Source organism: Equus quagga, chromosome 8 (genome assembly GCF_021613505.1).
Source record: "Equus quagga isolate Etosha38 chromosome 8, UCLA_HA_Equagga_1.0, whole genome shotgun sequence".
In the NCBI taxonomy this organism is placed as follows: domain Eukaryota; kingdom Metazoa; phylum Chordata; class Mammalia; order Perissodactyla; family Equidae; genus Equus; species Equus quagga.
The window spans coordinates 12,182,926-12,206,524 of record NC_060274.1 but is presented as its reverse complement, the minus strand read 5'-3'; positions in this window follow the sequence as shown (position 1 = coordinate 12,206,524).

Sequence of the window (23,599 nt, the reverse complement as noted above, 5' to 3'; positions counted from 1 at the left end):
AGCCACAAAGGCTCAAAGTCATCTGGTTCATTCTCATATCTCGTCAATTTCCGAGTTCTGTCAAGTTTTCCTTAAAAGTTTTTTTCCCTTTTTTTTCCATTTCTACTGTTAATCCCCCAGGATCTGGAAATGTGAACCAATCTTAATGGTTCTCTCTACGATGTCACCCATTCCATTTTGCCTGACGTACCAATACCTGAATACTAATTTTTAAACATTTTAGAAAATCATGTTGAAAGACTTTCAGAGACTTTGTTTTACCAACGAAATAAAGATTGCCTAAGACCACACAGCTCATTAGGGACAGTTATGGCTACAGCCAGGATTTTTAAACTTCAATTCCAATACTTTCTCTACTAAAGTATACTGTGTCTTATGAATTCCAGCAGAGGAATGCATTACCTGTCCTATTTTATCCCTAAATACTTAGTGTTTTGTACTTCGTTTTGTCTATAAGCTGTCTCAGTACTTTTTGGAGTAGGAGGGATCTTAAAACTTAAGTAAATCAAAACAAATGTTGGTCAAAATAAAAATGCTGTAAAATAGACGAGCAAAATTACATTAACCCATTTTTATTTTCAGAGACAAATCATACTGAAAGAATTTAGTTTCATATGCTATTGACCACCCAGTCCAGACCATTTCTGATCTGAGATTCTCCCTTCATTGACTCCTGCTTCCAGAGAGTGTCTGTTCTGACTACACAAGCTAGAGGCGGCTCTTGGTACTGAGCTCTGGCTCTTGTCATGCTGGGTTTCAAGAATATCTGGAGAGCTCAATCTTTCAATATTGTTAAAGAATGGAATACCACTTGTCCAGGGAATGTTGGCTAAAATCACATTTTAACAAAATCTAAATTTGCGTTGGAAGCATCTAACAAGGCTATTTATAAAGTCTTCTCTAAGCCCTACGGGGCCTCCTGCCAGGGGCCCATAGAGAGTGGGGGGAATTGGCAGACAAAAGCTGAGAGCTGCGGGGACTGGGGCTCCAGGGCTGTAAGACACAGACACTTGGGAAGCATGCTTTACTCAAAATCCTAGAGAAGGGCTATGCTGGGCTTAGTCTCCTGAGGGCCAAAGCTCTACAACCCATGTTGGGCAGGATAGCTGTCTTAAGTCTTGGACTTGTTTCTTATGCCATTTATAACAGATGAGAAATTGGTTCAATGTACAAAGCCCTTATTTGGCAATTTTCATCTTCAATGCACTTTCCAAATGTTAACTAATTAATCTGCTTGACAGTGTTCCATTTAACAGTTGTACACGTTTTATGTTCATAAGCTCTTATAAACTTTTTATTGCTTTGATATTTCATTTCTAGTTTTTTTTCCCCTTGTGGTCTTCCAAGGCCAAATTAGCACAGTTCTTTGCTGACATGGTGCCATGTTCTCCTCCACAATCTAGATGCCCTCATAGTGTTAGATCCTCAAGTAAGAAAATGAGATGAGCATGTGGGAAGGAGAGAAGGAGGGAAATAGCCTCACTCATGTGAATATCAGAAGTGCTACCCAGAGGCAGACCATGCTTTCATGCAGCCACTGCTTCTAATAGCGCCACCAAGATTGATCCAGCTCTGGAGTGATTATTGAGTGCCCTGGACATGCCAGCCTGGGTGGTCTAGTGGTTACGATTCGGCACTCTTATTGCCATGGCCCAGATTCGTTTCCCAGTCAGGGAACCACACATGCCACACTATGGCAGCTGCATGTTGCTGTGATGCTGAAAGCTATGCCACTGGTATTTCAAACACCAACAGGGTCGCCCATGGTGGACAGGCTTCAGGGAGCTTCCAGAGTAGACAGACTGGGAAGAAGAACCGGGCCACCCAATTCTGAAAAAATTGGCCACGAAAACCCTATGAATAGCAATGGAGCATTGTCTGATATAGCACCAGAAGGGGAGAGGATGGCACAGAAAGTCAGGGAAGGGTTCCGCTCTGCTGTACACAGTGTCGCTAGAGTCATAACTCACTTGACAGCACTAACAAAAAGCTATGTGCCAAGTCCTTGTCTAAGCACTAGAAATAGAGCAGTGAGCAAAACAGACCTCAGCGTTTGCCCTCATGGAGCCCCAATACCAGATGCTCGGAGGTCCCCCTCAAACATGCCCATAAACCTTGTCTTCTTATTCTATAGCATTTCTCAGAGAAATGAGTTCCACACATTTATTTTTTATGAAGTAAGTAAATACAACTAAATTTGGTCTAAAACTTTCTCTTCTATCTTCAAGTTCTGCTCCCAGGAATCAGTGACCAAGTCCACACCCTTACCATCTAGACCACTAGTTCTTCAGATTTTGGGGTTGTGAATCCTGTTAAGAATCTGATGATAACTATGCATCCACTCAATGGAAGAAATATACGTACATCATAAATACATAGAATTTTTATTTATATATGTTTATATATTAAGATATGTGAATGCATATATATGTAGAAAAATGTGCATGCCATTTTAAGGAGTTTATAGAACTTCTGAAGTCTGTGCATCCCCAGTTAAGGAACATCGCCTAATGTAGAAATATCACTAGTTTATAGACTTTGTCTCATTTAGATTTCAGCTATCATAATTACTTTTACAGATTGGAGAATGCCAATTATTAACACTGATTCTCATAGGCAAGTGTCTTCACTTCTTTAACCTCTGACCATTTCTTTGAATTACTTTGGCTCTTCTTAAGGCAGGACTGGAAATGCACAGAGCATTCTAGCTGTGGATACACGATTATTCTAGAGAGTAGAATATTGGTTTCTGCATCATTTTTAATCTTTTACTTGAATCAGGACATTGTCTTTATAGTCTATAATGACGGCAAGCTCCGTGTTCAAGATGGTGACTGAAACCCCAGAATCCAAAATTTTTCCAGGATAATTGGTCTTATAGTGCCCCGAATGTATTCTCTTACACCTGCCTATGAGGAATTTCATCTGCCAGTTTTCTGCTCCCATATGCAGTCTTCTGAAATTTTCACAGTTTCCTCTGCATAAATGGCATAATATTTCATTATTAAAAAGAAGTTAGTGTCATGTGCAAACCTGAGAATTTTATTGTAAACAGTCTCTTGTTACATCTTAGCATCCATTTGTGAATTGGAACAATTTTTAAAATATTTATCCTTGCCCTTTTCTCTCTTTTTTGGAGCCAATGTCAGCTCTCTTCCAAGATAAAATAGTTAGTTAAATTCTATGTTTGGTCCCAAATAATATATGGCAAATATTAACAGTGGACATCTCTGTTTAGCTGGATTATGGATGATTTTAATTTTATCCATTTTGCTTCTCTGTACTTTCCACATTTTCTACAAAGAATATACTGCTCTTGTAATAAGAGATGTTATTAAATATGCATAGTTTTTCACAACATCTTATCCCAGTCTTACTGAGTATTTATATAGAAGACATCTCTGTCCTACTGGACTCTCTTTCCCATATTCTTCCTTAAAACTGCTAGAGAGGTGTAATTTCCATTTCAGAAGCTATCTTGCCTTTTTTTTTTTTTTTTTTTTTTTTTTTACTGTAGATTGTCTTATTCTTAAATGTATGGGGAATCTTATCCTTTGGTCCTTACTCATGAATGCCTGTCATATTAGCAGCTTGCCAATTCTCCATTGAATTGATCTGTGTACACAAGTTTCAATGGATCCAAAATTTTGCCTTTGAGTTTCTTCTAAACTCTTGGGTAGAGCCCATTTATTTCCAGTGATTACTCAAGTTTGGGAAAGAAAATTGTGACAAAGTGCGTTATTGATTCAGCCAAGAACATCTAGTTTATTTATTGCTATTTGATTTTGTACCGGTGACTGATTGGCTTCAAAGGTTAATTTAGGAGTGAGAATGTCACTAATGCCTTCCTTTATAAACTGGTTCATTCTGCTGTCTCCTTTTCAGACTTGCATGGACTTTTTATATTGTGGTCATCAATCAATCGGTCTCATTGATTCTCTTGCTGTCTTTCTGCCTCTTATGTTTCTAACAAAGATTTTAATACTGGGATTGGATCCTCAGAAATGGCCCCCAATTCCTTTTTAGCTTGAAAAATTCTTTTTATTTGCATCTTTTCTGTTATGTATGACATTCCTTATATTTTTCTACTTGGGCACACTTATTTTTAATATAACATCTTTTAAAATAATATCTTTCTTCTTAAACTTCACTTAACTTACAAGTTACAGAAATAGGCTATGGGCTAGATTCGGCCAAACTCTGATCTAGCTTATCTAAGCATGACATTTCTAGCCCCAGTGATTCTATCTTTTCCCATAAAGTTCTGCAACTTGTTTTTGTTTAAGATGTCCTAAAATTCAAAGCCACAGCCCCTCCCGTGTGCTTATACCATATCCTTCCTTGTTTGGCAGCAAGAGTCTATCTGGTTCCTTACATGCTAATTATATCATAGTCATCAGTGGTTGCCAAGTGTTCCCATCTGGCCATTTGGTCTGGTAAGTCTTCAATGTTTATTTAAAGCCGTTACACATACTGGATGGTCTTTCACCACTTCTCCCCACCATTAGCTCTGAGATTAGGGCATCCTTATTTTATTACCTTTATTTTTCTCAGATATGTTGTCCAATTTCTCCCTGATTGCTTTGCTTGCATCTTCAGTAACTCAGGTATTATGTTTTCATCCATCTTCCTCCCCATTTATTAACTTTAGACTTTCTGAAACTTGAAAAGTATCCTTAACAGTCTGGTGCCATTTTGCCCTAGATGGTAGGCTAACTTTTTCTACATAGACTCTAATTATCCACAAGATATTCTGATTCTTAGTGAACCTATGAATCTCTTCCTTATACCATTATCTTTTCTACATATTCAGACTCTGGAAATCTGCTTATCTTTAAAATTCTTCACAGAATCTGCATTACTTCAAGATCTTGGACTGAAGCTACTTACCTTGTAACTTAAGTTTAATATTGGCATGATTCAAATTGAGTCCCTATAATTGTTAATCATTTTTCCTCTCCAACATTACTGGCCTGTTTGATGAAGGTCACTATGGGTGTTATGACAGGAAGTTCAGTATATGGATCATGACCAACACCGTCTATTTATGAGCCAGTTAGCCAACCAACTAATGAACCTAGCTGCCTGCAATTCAGTAGCATCCCTCATCTTGGAGAAGTTTGGTCAGGGTAAGTGACTCTGGGAATCTCTTAGGAGTGGACTGCAAATAAAGATCAATTTCTTTTCTCACTGTTTAGGTATTTTTACTTGGTGTGATGAAAATAGCATTGAAATAAGAGTCAAGAGATCTGAATTCTTATTCTAGTTACATGAATTTAAGTAAGTGAGTTAAACCAGTCTGGAAGCTTCCTCAATTGAAAAACAAAAAATTTGGTGTAGTTAGCTTCTAAGACTCCTTCTATCTCCAACATTCTGAGGCTCTCTAGCTGACTGTGCACTAGGAACAATGATGTGCCCAAGTGGTAACACAATTGGCATGGACAGATGTGATTTCCAAGACCACAGCACTTTCATGTGAAGTAAAATCTTAAGTTTTAGTTGCTTAATTTTTTAATGTACAATATTTTCAGCGATGCTGAAAATGACTATGTCTGTTAGGACCTCAAAGAACTTTGAAAATTACTGCCATGACTATGCATATGAAGAATTTGAGGCACAAAATGGCAGATTCTTCCCCAAATGGGAAAATTTGCCAGGTCCTAGGATTAATTAAAAAGCTTTATATGTAGCAGTTTCAGATTGAGAAATGCATTATCACTGGCTCCTGGACACTGTTTCTCATGATGGTTTCATGATATTCTGTGTATGCTGTTTCTGGTCCAAAATTCAAACTGGCTTTGACTTCTTATTCCCAAAGTTGCTTTTCATAAGAGTAACAACTATTCAAGCCAAAAGATCTCTCTTTCCTCTGGGTCCTCAGACCAAGGTTATTTAAAAAAAATAAAGTAAGTAAGATGTTTATGTCGAAGAAATAATATAATACTTAAGTGACACTCCACTCAGATTTTGGATTTGGTATCTCTGTTGGTAGAAATGAAATAATTGAGTTAAGAAATATGATTTAAATAGTTCATTAATATTAAGCAATAAAAATAGAGAATGTAGAGTATTTTTCTAATATGTCTCAAACACTGGGCACATTTTGCTGGTAGGTCAGCATCGGCCACATTTGGCAGTTCGCTGTATGTACTCCAGTGGTGCTATTGAAAATGCCCAGTGGGCCTTGCTTCAGTTTTGACTTTGTCTGTGATGATGCCTGTTGACATTCATCTATTTTTGGTGGTCTTGCCTCTAGACTTCTGACTGCTTGTCTTGGTTCTTTGAGTCTGGCTTTGGCCCTCTTTTTGGCATCTCCTGCCCATGGCCCAGGCTGATACCATGTGTGAGAGGCTTCCAGAGATTGGTGCAGAAGGAGCTCTTTGCAACAGGCAAATTGGAGAGTATTCTTTTTTTTCTTTGAGGAAGATTGGCCCTGAGCTAACATCTGTGCCCACCTACCTCTACTTTATACATGGGACACCTGCCACAGCATGGCCTGATAAGCGGTGCATAGGGCCACACCCAGGATCTGAACTGGCAAACCCTGGGCCGCCAAAGCAGAGCGTGTGAACTTAATTGCTTCACCACTGGGCCAGCCCCTGGAGAGTGTTCTGCCCTCATGAATTTAACTTTGAACAACGAAAACAGGCTATGGCACAGAGGCTTTATTTGACCTGGTGATTGCTAGATACAAAAGTCAAGTGGAAAGATGTGGTCTTCAGAATATAAAATAGCCTGACTTGTATGTTGGTGCAATTGCCAGGTGGGTTATCAGCCCGTGGCAAGGTGTACATAAGTGGCAGAGGTTATTAAAAAAAGTCACTGAAAAATAGTTGTCTTTAGTCACAAAAGGAGAAATACTGTATGATTCCACCTACATGAGGTACACAGAATAGTCAAATTCATTAAGACAGAAATGGGAATGGTGGTTACCAGGGCTTTAGGGTGAGAGGAAATGAGGAGTTATTGTTTACTGGGTACAGAGTTTCAGTTTTGCAAGATGGAGGAGTCCCGGAGATGAATGGTGATGATGGTAGCACGATAATGTCAATGTACTTAATGCCACTGAACTGTACCCTTAAAAATAGTTAAGATGGTAAATCTGAGGCTATGCACGTTTTACCACAATTAAAAAATATTTTAAAATAACTGTCCTTATTTGGCTTATGCGTAGGTGTTTTGAGCCCTCATCAAAATTCACTGTATCAGTTGTTTTGCTTTGGGAATTTAGTGATGTATCTTCCCAGGAAACATATCTCCTGATAGTTGACTTTGTTGGGCGAGAAAGAGGTCAAGATGGTAACTAGGAGGGCTTCCAGTATGCCTCAAACATTTCAACCCCAAGACTGACTGTAGCATTTCCCCAAACCATAGAAAAATGAATTACTAAAGGACCTACTAATACCACACTTGTAACTTTTGGAGCTTTGTTCTCTTCTTCTTTTTAATTTGAAAAATTAGAATGCTTAGAAGAGCCGCTGGCAATTTCGTATTTCACTCAGCTTCACTCAGAATGTTCTCCAACTTGAAAATTTCTTAAATATAAGACTCATAAAAATCCATTTGCCCAGTTAAGTTTGATATCTAGTAATACCTTGTATATTGAGCTTATTTAAACATGTAGAGCAGAAATCCCAAATCAACTATGTTTTCCTAAAATTCTGGCATTTCTGGGCACATTTGCATGACTCGTTGGGCAGAATACGTATCTAGTTATATGAAGGAGCTGGGAAAGATCTCCATAGAAGAATTAGAGGTTCTAGTGTTTTGGTCCAGGATATTGGGGTTCAAGGAGGTGGACACATAACATCCCGTTTTTCCTCCATCTGAGTTCTAAGCCAAATGAGAAAGTGGAATAAAGGAAGTGGAAGGAAAAATGCCAATTTTGGCCTTGGATTCAAGGCTTCCATCTTGACTCTCAGAATTAGACAAACTTACCCACCTAATCACAAGCAGCACCCCAGGCTCCTCATGTGGGGCACTGAACCTTTGCCATTAAGCTTTGGCAGGTGGAAAGCATACCAGATAATGTGTCCTATACAGGCAGAGGCTGAGCTGTCCGTACCTACAGCTTGCTCCCAAATTTGCCAATAAGATAAAACTATCCTCCCGTAGGAAAGAGTGAGTGAGGAGATAGAGCGTATCCAGGAGTGTTCTCTCACTGTTGTCCCTTCATCGGGAAGATGAAGCTGGGGGCCAGGAGCCTTCCCTCCTCCAACCCTCACCCCACTACAGCACCGCTCTCTTATCGCTATCTTCGTTGCCGTGTTTCTGAGTTGAGCACAGCACCAGCCACGGGGGCTCTTCTCTGCTCCAGTTCCCAGGGAAGAGGTTGCATTAAGAGGAACCAAAATCTGAAGAGTGACCAAAATCTGAAAAAAACCCACAACTCTGGGTCATTGGGAGCACAGGCTCCAGCAATAGTGGCTTTAGCAGCTTAGGCAGGGCCCGGAGACAGCAATACACGTGGACACCAATGCTCTGGTCTTTGGGTGGCAGTGGCCTTCACGGAAATGTTGGCAGATGTCAGTAGCAGCAGTGACAGCCTGGAAATAATAAAAACAATAACCATGATAAAAGCCAATATTAATAAGCATTTGCTGTATGCTAGGAATTCTGTTAAACAATTTGCATGTATTATATCATCCTTTTACATTTTCTTATTATGAAAATTTGCATACTGAAAAGTAGAGTCTGAATAAGAATTACCCATAACTCTATCATCTACATTTAACAATTATTCATATTTTTCTGTAGCTGTGTCTTTTTTTTTTTTGGTGGAAGTACTTTAAACTAAGTTACATGTATCATGATATTACACTCTTAAATATTTCAATATGCACTTCCAAAAAATAAGCACATTTTCTACATAACCATAGCATCATTATCATCCTTGACAAAATTAACAGTAATTTTCTGATATCATCTAATATTCAGTCTATATTAAAATTTCTTCAATTCTTCCCTGTAAATGTCTTATAGCTTATTTGTTGAAACCAGAATCAAATTGTCACATTTATTATATCTCTTAAATATCTTTTGATCTAGAACCTCCCTTTCAATTATTTTATAATCCAACATTGCCTTCTTTGATTTTTTCTAAATCATGACATTGGCTTATTGAAGAGACGAGGACTGTGTCCTTTATAATGTCCCCCCTTCTCTATTTGTCTGATGGCTTCCTTGTGGTGTCATTTAACTCATTCCTCTGTCTCCTGTATTTAAAGGCCCAATTAGATTCAGGTTAAACATTTTGGCAGGAATATGTCATGGGCATTGCTGTGTATTTCATCTTGCTTTGCATTGAGAGGTACCTGATTTCTGGTTGTCTCACCGTTAATGGTACTAAAATTCATCACTGGGTTAAGGTGGTGACAGCCTGACTCCCTATTGTTGCATTATATCATCTAAGCCTCATGACCACGGTTATTTTACCCATTTGACTGGCATCTGAGCAGCATCTGATCCCAGACTCTACGTGCTTATAAGCGCTTCCTCATCCTGTCTCCTATTAGCAGTGTCTTTAAGCCATGTCAGAGGCGTGGCTGACCTTTTTTAAGTGATACATATCCCCGCAGTGAGCTGGTGCAAGAAAAGAAGAAAATGACAGAGAACTATTCTGGGTATTCCCAGACTCATCTGATAGAAATTTATGAGAGCAGAATCTGAAAAAAAATTTTGTAAACTGGTATGATAAATTTAAAATCTGCATTTGTTTACATTCTTACTCTTAGGTTATTTTGGCCTGGAAAACATGGTTAGACAAAACCAAGCGTGTTAGTACTTACTTTCCTTCCTCTTTTGTGATGAGATTTGGGAGTGAGCAGTCTGTAGCTGCTGCTGACAGGGTCCTAGGGCTTGGTAAGTGTGAGGAGAGTTCAGGAAAATCATTGTACAATCGCTCACTGTGTCCATTCTCTTTTCTCTTAATTATATCCTACCCTGGGCTGTTTGTTCTTGTCTCTTGCCTACTAAGTGTTGTTTCCCTATTTGACGGTAAGCCCTTTGAGGGCAGGCTTGGGACTTCTGCCTTTTAGTAACAACGTTTATGTGGAAAGAAGCTGGTCTTTGGAGTCAGACCTAATTAGTCTTGACTACAAGCAACCGTATTTATTTGTTGTGTCACCACCATGTGCAAATGGTTCAATCTTTGAGTTTAAGATTTTTCATCAGTAAGATGGGGTAATGATACATGCTTCACAGATTTGCTATACAGATTCATTCATTCAACAAATACCTACTGAGCATGTTCTGTCTGCCAAGCCCAAGCTCTGGGGAGGGAGAATACCGTGTTGGTTATAAGACAAGATCTCTGTTCTTGTTGAACATCCATGAATCAGATGGGACAACAGGTGAGCACAGAGTGGAGCTTGGAGCTGATTATTTCTTTCGATCTCCTCTGTTCCATACTCAGTGTCCGGCACTAGCATGAGCCCTCATTGTGTGATGAGGAGTCAATTACAACTTGAACTGACAATGAAAACATCCACTGTGTGTGGGATGCGAAGACACATGCTTCACTCTCTTTCAGTTCTGTGGTCCATAGTGTAGCTTTGACACGGAGAAAATCTGAGAAATAAAGAAACTGAGACTTCCTAATTAAGCGTGTTAGGGAAAAAAATGTAAAAATAGATATCATATCTGTAAATTAAAATGTTTATATATAAATATATGTATATAAATGCACACACATTCTGGAGAGCGAACAGCTAAATTCTTAGAATACTTTTCTTAGAATTTGCATCGTTGCAGCAACTTGTTTGAAATCTCCCTGTTCTTGGGTTTCTAATGATCTCTTCAGGTGTATTTGTTTTGAGTGCCCAGTTGGACGGAGTGTAAGCTCGTTGCAGACAGCACTGCTGTCTTACGCAACGTTTCGCCCTACCCAGCAGCTGTGGGCATAATTCATGCTCAAAGAGTTCTTACGCCAGAATCACAACACAGTCCGGGGACTAGCTATTCTGATGATGCCGGGGTCTGGTCCGCATTTCACTGATTCAGACAGATATACGACTTCCACATAAGCCTACACAGGTTCTTTATACTCTGTATTTTGGCTGCTGTTTCTATTCCACACCTCCAAGCGTTTTCTGCTAAAGAAGCTGACTGAGCAAACTCATAAAGATATTTTTCATTTCCTTTGATGGAGCGTAATACTTTCATATATAAACACAATAACCCAGTCATTGCATATGCACTTACATTACCGTAGCGCCTGTGTACTCAGCAGCAGTCCTGGCCAGGCGAGGAGTCCAATAGTTCTATTTTCCATTTTGATCTAAATTACCTTCATAATAAAAGAGTTTTCAATCAAGGTAAACACAATTTCATCCCGGCATAACATCTACATTCCTGCCCTCTCTCTCTTTTTTCCTCTCTTTCCTTTTATTCCAGGTCACCCACGCTGAGACAGGTGAGATTCTCCTCTGCTAAGGATAACAGTCTTACTCCTCAATGAACTATAACAACCGCTCTAAATGCATCTCCTGTAACATACCTCTGTGATTTGCAAAAGTGGGAATAAATCAAAGCCGGGAAGAGATGCCACGTTAAGCCAGAAGCTAAATGTTACATCATGTCGCGCGAGGCCAGGGGAAGAGAGAGGCTGCTTTTCCCTGGCAGCACAATCTGTTTATGCTCCTTACCTCCGCCACAGCCCCATTAAAACAATCATTCTGAATCTGCGGGAAATTGTCACCTCTTTCTTTTCTGCCATGGCAGCTGGTATTGGAGGCTGCAGACATTGCTCATTCCCTTCAAGGTTCTTAACACACACGCAAAAAAAGAAAATGAAGCTTAATTTGTTAAAAAAGAAAAAAAAAAGTGTCAGCTTACCCTCAGGCTCAGTGCAGGCACCAGGGGGAAAAAAAAAGCAAAGATAAATGCCTGGAGGTGAACTGGCGCCAACTCTAATTCTCCTCTCACTCTGCTGCTCCTCTGTATGTATCACATTAATCATGCTGGAGAGGGAGACATTTCAAAAACTTAAGCAATTTTCAAACAAAGATGCACCATTTAAAAAATACAATAACATAACTTTATTTTGTGATGCTTTCTCTGTACCAGCAGTGAATCTGAAAAATGTGCTGCAGATGTTAGAACAAATAATTAATGCCGGGGTGGGAACAGGAGAGAGAAGCTGGAGGAAATAGACAAGCGTTAAGCAGAAGAGGAACAGCCGATTCCCTGTCCTTTCTCTTCCCCTGACTTTCCCCAGATCACAGGAGCTGGGCCAGGTCCTTCATCCACCACGAGGGTTAGCTCTGCCCCGGTTCCTGCACCCATTTGGACAAGAGATGGGCACTATTCAAACAGCTCCATTGCTTCGTCCCATGGAATTTAATATACCAACCTCTCAGACCCCAACAGCCCTGTGATGTCTCTGGGCTCCCGTGCGCTCAGCTTCTAAGAACTGAGCTCTGTTTTGGTTCTTGCAACCCTGCGGTCCTCAAGTGAGGCCAGGGATCTCTGCCTCTGACACTCAGCCCTGTAGCTAGTACTCTTTTTCCTGGGTTCGAGGCTTGCTGTTGACGGTACTTGCCATTCTCCATCCAATGTGCTGTCCATCCCAGATTTCCACTACCCTGGTCTACTGCAGTGTGCCTATCTCTTCTTGCAGTATTAATGCCCACTGTTGCCTGACCCACAGCTCTTCTTTAGGCCCTACTATTTGTCTTGCCTCCCCAACTGCTCTTACTTCTAGGCTGAGTCTGCCTCCCAGCACCCAATCTGCTACAGCTCGGGAGGTTTCTTGTGTTTTCTTTCCATACTGTGTTTCTACCATACTCTGACCCTTACTCCAAAGTTCAAAGAAAATAAATGCATGGAAGTGGAGTGGAAGTTCCTAGGACTCAACATAGTGTGACTGTGGCCAAAGATACTAAGCCCTGGAAAAGCACATCTTCGTGGATTGGAGTATTTCGGTGCAAAGTCCTAGAAATCCAGATCCCAAAGTGACTGAGACAAGTGATCATGTGTATTGAGGGTCAGCAGCTGTGGGAGAGGCCAAGCAAGCCTGGATTTCTTTCACTACAGACTTCTAGAAAATTTCTAGACATCTATTGTTGAGAGACATGTCAGGCTTCCTTGCCACAGACACAATGATGAATTGGACATGCTTTCCTTGGTTCCAGAAAACCAAGTGTTCAAACTCTCACCTTTAATTTATGGGATATATGTACAGAACCCTCAGCAAGGGTGAACTTGGGAAACTCCATCCACTGAGGAAAGTCTATGCGTCCCATGATAACTTGAGGAATCATCCCTTGCCTAGCAGAGCAAAAATCTACCAAGAATATTTGAATACCATGAAATATATCAGATGTGTACAAAACTACAGCAGAAGTAATACAAAATAAAAAATCCAATTTAGGAAATTGGACTCTTGAAGTCCTCAGTCTCTTCCCATTCTCTCTTCCCTCTTATTAGAAATAAACGGTGGTCTGAATTTGGGTCTTGTAATTTAATTTGTGCATTTCTATATACTTACATACATGTGAATGTATGTGAATGAATAAATAATATTGTTTTGCATGTTTCACAGTCTTATTTGAGTGGTTCCACACTATCTGTATTTGTCTACAATTTTTTGTTTCTCAATATGATTGTGAGGCTTATTCATGTTGTTCTAATTCTGGGATCAACAGATATGGTCCTTGGGCCCAATCTAGCTGGTGGTGTGTTTTTATACATCCCTTGAGCTAAGAATGATATTTATGGTTGTAAAGGATTGAATAATAAAATCAAAGCTGTAGACATGGCAGAGGCCATACGTGGCTGAGAAAGCCTAAAATATTTATTATCTTGTCCTTTATGGAAAAAGTTTGATGATTCTTGTTCTTTAATTTTGTCTGGGTTATTCCTATTTCTATGTTCTTCTAAATACATTTTTAAAATTAGACTCTCAAGTTTCATGAAAAATCTTTTTAGGATTCTGGTTGACATTTCTTTGAATTTATGGATCATTTTGAAGAGAATCGATATATTGATGGTATTGTACCTTTCCACCTGTATTAGCGATCTATTGTTAGCATAACAAATTACCAAAAACTTAGCAGCTTGAAAGAACACAAGTTTATTATCTTATTTTTTTAGCTCAAGCTCCAACATGAATCTCACTGAACTAAAATCAAGGTGTTGCCAGGACTGAGCTCCCTTCTGAAGGATCTAGGGGAGAGTACGTTTCCTTGCCTTTCTCACCTTCTAGAGGTACCCATATTTCTTGGCTTATGGCCTCTTCTGTTTTCAAAGCCATCTGTTGCATCACTCCAACCTCTGCTTCTGCCATCATGTCTTCTGCCTCTCTTTTTCACTTCTGAAGTCCCTTGTGATAAAATTGGGCCAACCCAGAGAATCTAGGATGATCTTCCCATTTCAGGGGAATCATCTCAAATCAACCACAATTTCATCTGGAACCTTAATTCCTCTTTGCCTAATAACTCACATATTCACAGGTTCCAGGCATTATTAGCATGTGGACATCTTTGGGGCACTACTCTACCCACCGCAAGCCCATCTAGTGAACTTTTTCTTTCAATTTTTATATTTTAAGTTCTAAACCTTGCATTTGCTCCTTTTTATATCTCCCATTTCTTTGCCGAGACTATTTTTTCCATTTGTTTCACGAGTGATTGCAGTTGTCTGTTGGAACATTTCGATGATAGCTGCTTTAAAATTCTTGTTAGATAATTCCAACATTTGTGTCATCTTAGTGTTGGCATCTGTTGATTTTCTTTTCTCATTTGAGTTGAGATTTTCCTAGTTCTTTGCATGACAAAAATTTTGGATTGTATCCTGTGCATTTTGTGTATAATGTTATGACACTAGGGTTCTTATTTAGATCTTCTATTTTAGTTGGCAGTTAACAGGTTTAGGTTCAGAACACACATCCTGGCCCACTTTATGGTTTGTGATTCCAATATCAATTTAGTTTTCAAAGCCTTTGCAATGTGCTATTCTGGTATGCCTCACTTGTGTGCAACCCAGAGGCCAATCTGAAAGCTGGATAGTGTTCCTCAACAGAGTTCAATTCTCTAATCATTTGCTGTGTTGATTCTGCTTGGTTTCACACACCGGCCTTTTGGAAATTTGCCCAGGACTTCATACAAAGGTTTAAGAATCTTTTTCTTCAGTTCTCTTCTCTCTGTAAACACCTCTCGTCTGTGCCCCAACCTGTTCTAGATATTTGCTTAGTTCTGAGCAGGAATACAGGACAGCTCTCCATCCCACAGTCTCAGGGTGAGGGGTGGACAGTGAAGGAGGAAAACCTCTATTCATTTTAGCATGGGGCAGATATGGCTGATAGAGTTTTATAATTTTCTTTGTAAAGCTTTCATTTTTTTAAAGAATTACTTATTGGCACCTTATATTTTTTGACACTGTTCTTACACTGCCAAACATTTGAAAAAACATTAACTTGAATTTTGAGGTAAGTTGGCTGGAGATTTGGAGGGTATGGCTCAACATTGTCATATAAAAAATGTAATGGTGGGGCCGGCCTGGTGGCGCAGCCGTTAAGTACACAGGTTCTGCTTTGGAAGCCGGGGGTTCGCTGGTTCGAATCCCAGGTGTGGACATGGCACCACTTGGCAAGCCATGCTGTGGTGGGCGTCCCACATATAAAGTAGAGGAAGATGGGCACGGATGTTAGCTCAGGGCCAGTCTTCCTCAGCAAAAAGAGGACGATTGGCAGCAGATGTTAGCTCAGGGCTAATCTTCCTCAAAAAAAAAAAAAAAGTAACGGTGATGGTCCTTTCCTTAGTTAGGGGTTTACTTAACTGAATTAGTAAACTGAGAGTGGATCATTATTGAGCTGTTGTCTTTAAGATCAATCAGGAATTTCTATAATAATTTGAAGGTGCTTGGAATTGATAAAGAATTCTTAAAGCAGCTTTTCTTTTGTTCAGCCTGAGGGGAAGAACTGAGAGAAAGTAACTTACAAGGCTGCATATATTCCTATGAAAATTGATAAGGACAACAATTTAAGAATTGAAGAAAAGAAAAAAAGAAAGGAGAAGAGCAAAAAATCCAGTACAGAGGATCAGGCCCATGGCTGAGTGGTTAAGTTTGCATGCTCTGCTTTGGTGGGCTGGGATTCGTCAGTTTGGATCCTGGGTATGGACTTTTGCACTGCTCATCAAGCCATGGCTGTGGAGGCATCCCACGTAGAAGAACTAGAATGATTTACGACTAGGATATACAACTGTATACTTGGGCTTTGGGGAGAAAAGGAAAAAGGCCAATCTTCCTCACCGCCGCCACCCCCCAAAATTCCTACCTTTAAAAAAAATCCAGTATGACAATGGCTGGTAGATGTCTAGGAAGATACTTTAGATTATTTGGTAATGAGGCAATCTATGTAGACAAAAACCATGCACAGCTAGGATGCCATCCACCTCTTAGGGAAGGAAAATGTGGTTTAACATGGTGAGCGGGGCTTTATTTATGCCAGGAGTGTGGACTAGCTTTTCCTATAAGTGTGGACAGATTGCCTGAAGTTGGAATATACATACATAAGCAATTGCGTTAACTTGGAAATGTCTATTGTACGTACTGGAGGTCACAAAAGCACAATCGTACTTTCCTAAAATGTTTATAGAAAAAGGTGGAACAAATAAGATGATGAAACAGTGGTTGTGGATAGAGGTTGGAGGGCATGGTGAGGGTGAGAGAGAAATCAAAGGTGACTCAGAGATCTTTGTGTTTTTAGCCTAGACATTTTGATAGGTGGTGGTGCCATTAACTGAAATAAGAAAAATTGGAGGAAGAGCAGGATTACGAGGAGAAAAATAAAGAGTTTGGTTTCGATGTGTAAAGTTTGAGATGCCTATTATGCTTCCAATGGAGGAGGAGGCAGTTGGATCTATCAGACTGGAATTCAGAGAAGTCTATTTTAAATTTGGGATCCATGAGCAAGCAGATGGTGTTTGAAGCCATGGGAATGTACGATATTACTGGAAGGGAGAGAGTAGAGAGAAAAAGAGAAGGACTATGACCTAGTGCCAGGACACTCCAACATTTTCAAGTCGGACAGAGGAGTCTGAGAAGAAAATGAAGAGATTGTTGCGTCTCCAAAGTCAAGAGAAGGAAGTGCTTCAGGAAGGGAGAAATGGTCAACTGTTTCAGCTGCTGCTGCCAATAAAAAGGAGCTCAATTTCACATCCTGGAGGTTATGGTGGACCTTGGAAATAGTTGCAGTTGTGGAGATAATGTTCCCATTGGAGTGTGTGAAGGAGAGAATGTTGTGGACATTCCACTACGGAGAGTTGATTGATATTACGAAGAACACACACATATTCACCAACAGACAAGATAAAGGACAAATCTAATCTAAAACATTTAAAAAACTTGGGCACAAGAAAAGGAGCAGGCACAACTAGAAGGACGTGCAACTAAGATATACAACTGTGTACAGGGGTGGTTTGGGTAGATAAAGCAGAAAAAAAAAAGATTGGCAACAGTTGTTAGCCCAGGTGCCAATCTTAAAAAAAAAAAAGGGGAGCAGAGGATTCTGGAGCACAATGGAGACCAGCAGTATGACTTGGCTCCTACCTCACGCTACTTCTCCGAAGCCCCATTCATGAGTTTAAAACGTCCTGAGAAATTTCACTAATACTCTTTCTTTTGGAAAGAAGTGAAGAGAGAAAGAGAATTCTTATCTATTTCCTCTTCAGCTGGGAAGTTACGAATGAATAGGGGAAGAAATCAATAAAGGTGACTTTCCTTGTTGGAAGAGAAGGATCCAAGCTTCACACTTATTTAGGGGCGAGGGTCCAAAGCCTGGGAGGATCTCCTCGTGGAAATGCGTTACATCCTCCCTCAGTGCCATTAGTTAGAGTGAACCAAGACAGAGGACAGTCAACACAATCTCAGAAGGTAAAATGGAGCCGGGAAATGTAACACAGCCTGCACACCACCCACACTCAGCTTCCCTCCTCTCTTACATACCGCTCTATCCCGGCTGCTTTTCTCTCAGACTGCAAAAAAGTGGATAAAACATGAAATAACCAGGCTAAGATGAGTCTTTAGAAGAGAAAACATGATCCACACAGAAACTTGTACATAAATGATCATAGCAGCATTATTCATAATGGCCCCCCAAAGTGGAAACAACTCAATGTTGTATACAATGGAATATTGTTTGGCAAAAATAAGCAAATGAAGTACTGATAAATGTTACAGTATGGATGAATCTTGTGCTAAGTGAAAAAAGCCAGTCACAAGAGACCACATATTGTATGACTCCATTTAAACGCAATGTTCAGAATAGGCAAATCTATGGAGACAGAAAGTACATTAATGATTGCCTGTGGCTGGGGGCAGGTTGGGGGAAAATAGGGAGTGACTGTTAATTAGTATGGGTTTTCTTCTTATAATGATAAAAATGCTCTAAAATTGATTGTGCTAATGTTGCACAACTCTGTAAATATACAAAAAACTTTTGAATGGTATATTTTCCACAGGTTAATTTTATAGTATGTGAATTCTATGTCAGTAAAGCTATTATAGTAAAAAAAGAGAGAGAGAGAGAGAGAGAGCATGGTCTTGGAGACGGCACAGAAAAAAAAACAAACCCAAGAAATTATTCACAATATGGAAGAACCAGTAAAATATCTGGGCAGAGTCAGCTAACATGAGCAAGGTGAAAAATGTACAAGGAGCATAGCGCCTGTGCAGAGGCACTGCAGGAAAAAAGGGAAACAACCGCACGGAATAAGAAAAATAACCCAATCCAGCAGAAATTATAACTCAGATAATTCCTCAATATTGCTTCATGTCATTGAGAATTTAATGAGAACATTAACTATAAGGTAGAGAAAGAAGATAAAAATCATAAAATAACTGAATGAGATCAAAGCGGGTATTTCAGATCTAGGGTAACAAGTCAGGGCTCCAAGCAGAGTCTTTACAAAACTAATTAAAAAATTGAAAACAGTAAGATATAAAATAGACATTACTGAAGGCTGAATTCAAAGTCTGTAACCTCTCCCTAAGCTGAAATTCCAAAATCCAAAAAACTAAGAAAACTTAGAGCATTTTTTTTGCTAACCCATTTGGCAGCATAATCTGTCCTGAACAGATGTGAGGTTATTTATAATCTTTGCTTATCCCACTTAATTTGAGTACTCATATTTATACTTTTCATTAAAAAAACATTAAAGCTTTTGAATACTGGGTGCTGCCCCAGACTCTACTGGGAATATTATTCAACATATGGAATATACATTTGTTATTTTCTAAAATATGAACTAATTATGAATTCCAAAACATATCCGGCTCTAAGGATTTCAGAAGGAGATGCAGACCACTAATAAAATAGGAGAAGCCACAGGTAAATTAAAGAGGCAAAGAGAGTAAAGTAATTAGAAAAACTAGCAGAATGGAAACAAGAAAAAAATGATCTGCTGTAAGGATAATTGATGTCTCTGAAATAGGGAGGCAAAGAGAACAGAAGTGTTTTCAAAGACCTAATACAAGAAAATTTTCCTGAAATGAAGAAAAAAAAATGTTCAAAAAACACACTATAATACAGAAAAAAATCTATATGAAATATTCAATACCAAAAAGTGATGAACTTCAAAGATAAAGAAGAACTATTTAGTATCCAGGCAGGAAAAAAAGGTAATTTATTTACAAAGGGAAAAGAATGAACTTGGTCTTGTACTTCACAACAGCCATATTCAATGACAGAAAACACTGGAAGAATAGCTACAGAGTTCTGAGGAGAAGAAAATATGGTCCAAGAACACTATATCCAGCCAGCTATGAGCTGAATGAAAAAGCAACAAACTGTCATTCTCAAATGCGAATTCAATCAGGGAATATTATGCTCATAACTTCTTCTTAAAACTATTGCTTGAGGGGGGCAGCATGGTGGCGCAGCGGTTAAGTTCACATGTTCTGCTTCGGCAGCCTGGGGTTCTCTGGTTTGGCTCCTGCGTTTGGACCTATGCACTGCTTGGCAAGCCATCCTGTGGCAGGTGTCCCACACATAAAGTAGAGGAAGATGGGCATGGGTGTTACCTCAGGGCCACTCTTCCTCAGCAAAAAAAAAAAAGAAAAAAAAAAAAGGAGGATTGCCAGCAGATGTTAGCTCAGGGCTAGTCTTCCTCAAAAAAAAATATATTGCTTGACAATCCAACAAATTAGTAATTTAGGTTCAATAAAACTCAAGAATAAAAAGTTAGGCTGAAAGGAATGGTGGTGAGTAAGGAATCCATTTTCAGTTATCCCTTTCAAGTTAGTTATAGAACTTAACAAAGGCTACATTTAATATTTCTTTTATCCTTCTGAATAATATGTGGACCTTGGAATGCCTTAATTCAACATCATCCTCCCATCTTCTATACTATTGTTGTCCAATATTTCAGTTTCACTTTTTAAAAACATTCCTTCTGAAATAATCATTCATTCTTTTATAGTTAATGCTTAGAGATTTTGACAAAATATTTTTCAATGTCTTTGCCCATCGCTGCTTCTTGTATCCCAATAATTGAATTTCCTCCTTCCTTAAATATATCCTTTTGTAGTTGTTTCAGTGAGGGAGATAAATTACAGGGTTTTCTTTTGTTTGAAAATATCTATATTTTGTCTTCACTTTTGAATAATAATTTCACAGAGTGCAAATTTCTCAGTTGATAATTACATTCCTTCAGCACTTGGAAGATATTATTTCATTATTATCTGATCTCTACTGATGCTTCTGAGAAGGTAGCTGTCGGATTTGTTGTTGTTCATTTGTAGATAATGTAACTTTTTCTTTCTGGTTACTTCAGTCACCGTCTTCTCTTTGACAATGATGTCTCTGCATACTGAATTTCCTTTTCGTTTCTCTTCCTTGTCTTCCTTTCTATTCTTGTCCTCTTCTTTCTTTCCTCTCCTCTCTTCTTTCTTTTCTTTTCCTTGTTTCCTTTGCTTTCTTTTTCACATTTTTTTGCTTCTCTCTTTCTCATATATTCTCCTAGAGGAAGTTTAGATTATTGACCACACCAAAAGTTTTTAAAAAGAATTTAAAATTTGACTGGAATTTCACTTAACCTGTTAATTAATTTGGAACAAATTGATATCTTTAGTATGTTTAATATTCCTATTTAGGAACATGCCATTTCTACCCATTTAAAAATGTTTCTATAAATGTTTGTTCATTTATCAAATCGTCTTGCATGATCCTTGTTAAATTTAGACATGTGCTACTTTTTTGTTTCTATTTTGAATAGACTATTTCCTTTCTTTAAAAAAATCTGCATTTTCTATTTGATTATTTCTGCATTAAAAAAATTTACTCATTTTGGGGCTTGCCCTGTGGCCGAGTGGTTAAGTTTGCGTGCTCCGCTGCAGGTGGCTCAGTGTTTCGTTGGTTTGAATCCTGGGCACAGACATGGCACTGCTCATCAAACCACGCTGAGGCAGCGTCCCACATGCCACAACTAGAAGGACCCACAACGAAGAATATACAACTATGTACCGGGGGGCTTTGGGGAGAAAAAGGAAAAAAAATATTTACTCATTTTACTGAAATTTTACTGATTTACTGGATAGGTCAGATTCTACATAGTATGTAGGGAAGTAGCATAAAGGTCAAAACTAAAAAGGGGCTGAAAACTGCTGAAATTTTTTTGAAATGCAGCAAAATCTGTTTTTTAAAGACAATTTTTTTAGAACAGTTTTATGTTTACAACACAATTGAGAGAAATGTTTAGAGATTGACATGTTTTTAAGAACAAGTATGCACTAATTTATTAAACAAAATTAGTTAACTAAAGAGTGGACTTTGTTTTCAAATAGACAGGAAAGAAAAGCAATTGAATATGACCAAGAGAAAATCTTTTAATATATTTAATTTTCCTGCTAATGTGAAGATAGGATATATACATTTGACTGCAGAAAGTTCTATTTGTGAAAGCTGAATCACACTTAAATGGGGAAGTAAATACACAGAAAGACTGAGTGTATTAAAATTAGTAGAGTATGCATCAAGCAATACTTAAAGATACTGAGAAATCTCAATGCAGAGTTAGTAGAAACAATTTTTGAGACGTCACGGAACATACCCAACTTTTTCCTAGAGTATTTAGAAATATATCCTAGAAATTGTAGATTCAGCATCAATATCTGAGGATAAAGTGAAAGAAATAATCAATTTATAATTTAGAAATACCTGAAAGAGCTTAAGTGGCTACCTGACTTTATAAAAACAGATCATGTCAGACCAATTTAATTCTCACTTAAGGCAGAATGGCAGTCTACAAAGATAAGAAGCATTCGTAAAACATAATCTATTTTAATTTCAATAAGTATTTTTGTTCTATTGTAAGTGGCATGTTATTTATAAGCTAAGAAAGTATGGGGTGGTATGCTGTTCTCAATGGCTAGTTGTCGTGAACCCGTTCCCAATGGTGCTCATATTAACAGACGGTTGCAAGAATTGATGGCGGAGTCCCTTGGATTCAGTAACTTGATCAAAAACCTAAACAAAAGACAGAGATATCACCAATTAAATCTGTAGATACTGCTAAGCCAAATACTAGTATTAGTATCTAGTGCTAAACTTCAGAACAATCTTAATATTAGAAAGCAAAATTCCAAAATATTAATCAAAACAAGTAGAGAAAGCCATAAGATATGAAGAATACTTTGGGAATGCTTTTGGGATAAAACAGTTGCAAGTCATGGGAAAAAGGGCTCAATGGGAGTATAAAATTAAGAAAAAAATCCCAGTATGTTTATGAGGCAGAAGGTGAGTTGGGGTATAAGTGTCAAAATGATCATAGATCAAAATGTGGTAGTAATAAAAACTGTTTGTTAAAAGATAGTGAGAAAGAAATGTGGGAGGAAGGAAGGAAAAATGAAAGAAAGAGAGGCAAACAGAATTTAGTTGTATTGAAAAGCATATGGCATACAAGATCCAAAAAATCACTCGTCTGCTCAATACTAGTCATGCTTCGATATGAACATTATGTTTCATTTTAGTCAACATATTTTAAAAGGATGTGAAAAATGGAAATGAATTTGGAGAAGAGCAACAAGAATGATTGAAAAGCTTGAATATCTCTTCAAGGCTGAAAGGTTAGCCATTCGGTATTGTTTTGACTAGAAAAGAGATAGGTAAGGGGTGCTTTTACTATCATTTTCAAGTATATAAAGGATTTTTGAGAGCGATAACCCCCACCAGTGATTTGTTAGGTCTATAGAGGATGAAAAAAGCACAAAGCAGCTGAAGTTTAAGGAGAAAAGATCAGGTTTGAATATAAGAAAGATGTCTCACCATCATGGTGATAAAAATTTGAAATGACTTCTAAAGCAGACTATGAGCCAAGCAGCCAGACCAGTCTCCACGGTGGATGTACTGTTAAGCATGAAAACAAGTTTGGGAAAGATGACCTATACCAGGGTTCAGCGAATTACCCACTGGCCTCCTATCTGTTTTTGGATAGCCCATGAACTAAGAACAACTTCTATAATTTTAAGTCATTGAAAACAAATCAGAAGAAGAAGATTTCCTAACACAAGAAAATCATATGAAATTTGATTTGTGCCCATAAATAAAGTTTTATTGGAACACAGCCATGCCTGTTCTTTGACTTTTTTTTGGTGAGGAAGA